Genomic DNA, 6,000 nt, shown 5'->3' with positions numbered 1-6,000 from the left:
TCGAACTATTTTTATTTCAGAGCAAATTGAAACGAAAGTTTCTCTTTGCTAACTAAGCCATAACTGGCCTCCCAAAAAGCGCGCACAACTGGATGATAAAGTAAAACATAGATGTAAATTTTGGTTAAATTGTTCTTGATGTTTTTACCAAAAATTATGTTTGATTCATTAACGTCAAAATATTTTCTCTGTTTGTTCTTGATTCGTTGACTGCTGTATTCAAGTTTAAGGAAAAAGTGCCCATGAGATTTAGTAAAGATGGTGGAAAAAAAGTAATCGGCAAGAAAAGTCTCTGTGTGATAAAATTTCTTTGCCATTTGAAATCTAGTTGTTTACCTTAATTCGCTCTGGGCATTCTTCGCCGTTGCAGGGGCGCCTCAAATCATGTGTACTCTCTCAAAACCAACACACCAACAACAAAACTATTCGAGTTTTAAAGTTTTTTGGACCACAATCTAAAGGAGAAGTTAGCTTGATCTGTTGAAGAAATCATCAGCAACGTTGCTTCTGTTCTAGCCTGTTAGCTATAGTGGTCAGGACGTATGTTTGTGTCATCAGCATTTCAGGGCCACATAGGTGTGCTCAGTGGCTCCTTCAAATGATTTTGATTTTAATATCAAAAACGAATCCTTACTGAAAAATCAAACCTTTGAAGCCTCTACCACAATTATGATCAATGTCACTTTTCGGAATAATATCTGAGAAATAAAAATCCACCTTATAAAGGCAAAAATCGTTGAAGTCGCAAAACACCTCACACTTTGCCAAGAGACATTGTGAGACTCCAGTCAATGAGTATGTTCCATAAAGACATTTCGCCCCGCACCACAGATCCCAAGATCGGGTTTTCATATACCTCCAAACGAAATCCAAGTCAACGACTAAAAATTTCAAAGCCTTTCAGTGTAAGAAAACGAGAGATAATTCCAGTTTTGTATATCTAACTATCTCGATGTACATTGTAACCACGCTATTTTCAGTCTTGAGAGGACAACTCCATATCAAAACCTAAAAGAGTGTTTGAATAAATTGCAACTGCCTGTTATTTTCAATTTAGCACCAACTGTTGAATAAAAAAAAATTAACAGCAGAAAACGTGCTCATAGGTATTCCTCACGCATCGTGAAAACTGTCAGAAGTAAAAGATGTATACTTGATTTCCCCTTTCAAATCAAACATTATGTGATATGACACAGAAGTCAGGTTATGGATTTACCTGATCGAAACTGTTCTAAACATTGAACTTTGCATGTTTCATTTGTGGTCCATCAACAAATTCAAAAATACATTGGAAAAAAATGGTTCGTACTCTAATTTGTAACTAGCGAACTAGCAGAATACATACGGAGGTATAAAAAAAATTAACAAAGTTTTGAAGAAAAAAAACAAAATAATCCATTTATTTTTGTTTTACATTTTTGGTTAATTAGTTTGAATTGTTTAATTTTTGGTCTTGAAATTGTAGAACTTAGTGCTGAAGAATCTCCGTTCAAGCTAACTAAATTTACTATAACTTTTCCGTTTGTTTTTATCTTAAATTTTGTTGTCAATCTGTCCCTCCCCGATAGACGTATTTTTTTCTTTCCAATATTTCCTTGTACTTTTAGAGATTCCCCCTCTTCAAGTCGTTAATATTTTTTAATTTTAATACAAATCTAGATCCTGAGGGCTATAAGATAGTTTTCTTCTTTTTTCTCTACGGCGCGTACACAAAAGTGAAAACTTGACTGAAGAAGGAAAAAAGCTAACCTCGCAAAGATATTCCGGAATTATTGAAAAAAAATTGGAACAATAATTATCACCGAAGTTACACAATTTGTAAGTTTTTGTTTAAAATTATTTTGGTTTCTGTCATTAATAGCGAACAAGAAATTTAAATATAAAGATGCCAATTTATCCGCTTTTTTTGTTAATCAGTAGAGGAAGTGGCTATTAACTTTCCCTTAAGTCAATCCCGGTTTGAAAAATTTTTAAGAAATATAAAAAATGAACGCAACTGCACTCAATTTTCAAGATTCTGAGTGCAAAAAATTTATGCAATAATGTGCTAAAACTTTGCAACAAACGTTCTTGAAACCACTGAAAATCCAAAATTGAATCTTTTCATTTAATTTGATTTTTTATTTATAAAGTTTTGTCAGAAAATTCAGTGCATCAATTATATAATTTCAGTGTGTTTCAGAAATTTTTAGCGCATTTCTTACGAAACGTTAACTTTTCATGTATTATCAAAATATATGGTGCGAAATTCACGAGTCAGCGCCAAAAAGCGTTGAAATTCACTTAATTTATACTAGAAAAAGCGCTAAACTTTGAATTCATTTCTTCTTTCAGCGCATTCCAACTCAATCGTTTGTAGGAGCTTTGAGCTTAGAAGTGCTGAAAAATCTGCGCATATGAGCAAATTTCAGTGCCTTCAGCGCATTTCTTACGTAATTGTAACACATTCAGCGCACTTCTTACAAAAATTGCGCTGAAACGGCGCTGAGATCTCGACCCGGTATTAAATCGTATTACTTTTGAGCAAACAAGCAAGCAGTTTTGAACCAGAGTAAAAATTATGTGGAACCAAACTGTATTATAGATAATATTGATAACTCATGAGACTTGAAATGATCAGACAGAAACTTATATACATTTGAAAAGAAGACACAAAAAGACAAATTGACTTATAGAAGAATAATTTTTGATTCCTTAAAAGTCAGAACAGTGATTTGCTTATTGTCATTCTAATCCATTCACTTGCATTTTTCTCCACAGCCTTTTCGTCTTTTGCGCGGATGTATTTGTTGTAAACGTCAAAATGACTGTTAAAGCTGTCATCAACTCCGAAAGAGAGACATCGCAGGGCTAAAGTGGCATTTTGTCTAAGTTTTTCCCAGTTCAATTGTATGCCAGCGAATTGGTCGAAATCGGAGCGATGTATTTCACAAGCTATTTCTAATTTTCTATTTTCTTTTTTTAATTCTTCGATTTCGTTTCTACAATTGTACGAATTACAAGGCTGCTCTTGAAATTTGTTAAACTTCTGTTCAAATATGGCCGATGAGTAATTGTAAAACCAGATTGCCTTTTCATGATAAGTCAACATGATTGACATATTTTGTTCTGACATGGTGAAATTACCTGAGCTCACTTTTTTCTTAGTATATGCAAAATCGGACAAAGGCAAGCAGGAAAATTTATGCAGCATTATCAAGCCTTCGTCAATCCTGTTTGTGGGAATAACTAAATCAAATTCGCTGGAAACATTCTTAGCGCATAATTTGAAGTTTTCGAAATCTTTAATTTCCAGACACTCATAAAGAATCCAAGATATGCCGCCATTTGTAAATGGCCAGATTTTTCTCGCTCGTTTCCCAATTTTGAAAAGCTGCAGTGTTTCATTAAAGTTTGCAGGTTGATAATAATTTTGAAGTTTTAAATACCGGATCAATGAATTAATTTGATCGTGAACATTTCGTACAGACGATATCCATATACTGTCTCGCTTCGGGAAAAGTTTTTTAAACTTTGAAACGTTTAGTCGAAAATGAGTCAAATCGTAGCCGATGTTTGAGTGATCTCCATTCAAATAGAATTCAAAGTTTATTGGAGTCAAAATTTCGTATTTGTGATAATGTGTAGCAATTTGCAAAATAATTGCCCCAAGTGTTGTTCCACCGGTTTTTGAGTTCTTTGAGAACATAATTTTTGTTTTCTTTTTGCAGTTGACATGATGTCCAAAACCTGCTGGAAAACTGTCATTTCTGTTATTTTTATAATTAATGCTTGGAAAATGCAACTTCGATTTTGATGGAAGATTATCCAAGAATTGGTTTAGAAAAAGCATAAGTAATAAAAACGCCAAACAAAGTAAGAACAAGCCGCCAGTTTTTTGTACTCAACTCGAATTATTCATCTTTATTGATTAAAGTTCAAAGAATCAATACTAATAGCAAGATGATTAATCTGATTAGCATTCGTGTTTTTTTAGTTAGAGCTGCTTAACAAAAGACAGTGGTTTGCTAAAAAACATCACAAAAATGGTCTAATCAAAAATTTATCAGAGAAATTAGAATCGTAACTGTTCACATTTTTGCATGGGACTGACCGTCCATATCTTAATTCTGTCTATTAGTTTCAATCATCAACTAGATAAAAATTGCCAATCTATTGAACAGACTAATAAAAAGAGTGTTCGATTGATTGGCACTTACCTGATTGTGCAAAAAAACATGCGCGGTTAAACATCCGACAAAGCAATTTCAAGAAAATTTTCTGATTTGTTGGAACGAGTGGCACATTTTTTTTAAATTTTGTGTAACGATAGAATATAGTTACTAAACGTGGAAAAAACTACAAGTCTTAGATCTTTTAGCTAGTCTTTTAAAAACTTACAAAAACTTACAAAAACTTACATCTTTTAAAAATTTACAAAAGTCTTAGATCTTTTAACTAGTCGTCACGGAAAAACGTAACCCATTTCCACAACATTAAGCATGTAAGTAGCTTATAACGCTTTTAACTTGATTTTTTTTAAGGACTTGAACTTCAGAACAAGGATATGGATATTTGCAACACTGCTAATTTTCCTCAATCCATAAATACGGTCGAGAGAGAAACTAACCACCAATTGAGCTTTATGTTATTTTGCACTAAATAACTCTGGTTTAGTTATTTGAATAGATTACTTACAATGTGGGAACTAGTGACTAATGGCATGGGAGTTAGTTGCAATCTACAGTCCTACGTTTTAACACTAACCCCAAAAACCGTCATAAGGAAATATAAGCGCAGTTATATTCTATTTTGAAACAAACTTTGAGCAGAATTTGCTTAGTATAACTAGTTTCCAAACGCACTTACAACTCCAATTTTAAAACATATGTTATAATAAAAGACAAAATCAATCATAAATACTCAGCAGCAAATCCCTATTTGGCCACATAATTCCCTGTCTGCAAGTTTTTCCCTTCCCGGGTCGAGAAAAATTATGTAAGAAATGCGCTGAAATGCGCTGATTTTTCAAAAAATTCAGCGCAAAAACCTTACACAAAAATGCGCTGAAATGCGCTGAAACTTTGAAGAAACCCGCTGAAAACTACTGAGTCTTCAAAAATTAGGTATCACTGAGACGCGAACCCTGCTCCCCGTCAAGTAGCCATCACTCTATCCACTGCGCCATTGATTCCTGCATTTCTTCGTATTTAATTTGATGTTATATTAATAGACACTTTGGAAAGAAATGCGCTGAAATTATGTAAGAAGTGTACTGAAAATTCAGCGCATTTCTTACATATTTTCAGCGGTTTTCAGCGCATTTTTTAGAAAAAGTTTATCGTTAATGTAAGAAAAGTTTAAATGAGTAGCAATTTCAGAAGCCGTGTCAAGAAGCATTTAATTCCGCTAATTTTTAAAAATAAATGTGCTGAAATTTGAATGCAATTTTAAAATAATTTTTCAGCGCATTTCAGCGCAAAATTATGCAAGATTTTTGCGCTGAAAATTTTGAAAAATCAGCGCGATTCAGCTCATTTTAGCGCATTTCGGCGCATTCAGCTCATTTCTTACATAATTTTAGCACATTCAGTGCATTTCTTACAAAATAATGCGCTGAAACGGCGCTGACATCTCGACCCGGGTTGTGGCGTCAAGACTGAGATGTGAAACACCTTGAAATTTATTCAGGCGTGGTTGCACTAACTGTGTGATACATATAATATGCATATATTTTGCATATATTCACATACACATATATACATATACATATATACATAATATACATATTCGTATCAAGACAATCTTGGCCGAGCGATATTTTAAGCGAAGAGCGTTGAGACTGGTATCATTAGAAAGCTCGCCCAGCGTAGAATATGGACTCAAGAAGATTTTTTTTAATTTCGTTTTTTTTACAGGGAGTTATCGAGGTATAAACTTCTGAGAAAAGTACAGTGAATTTCATTATTTTTATTCACATTTTCAGGAATTTTCGCCTAAAATTTCGTCAATTTTGCTAAA

This window comes from Convolutriloba macropyga, chromosome 4, assembly GCF_964194025.1.
Source record: "Convolutriloba macropyga chromosome 4, txConMacr16.3, whole genome shotgun sequence".
Lineage (NCBI taxonomy): Eukaryota > Metazoa > Xenacoelomorpha > Acoela > Convolutidae > Convolutriloba > Convolutriloba macropyga.
This window is presented reverse-complemented; position numbering follows the sequence as displayed.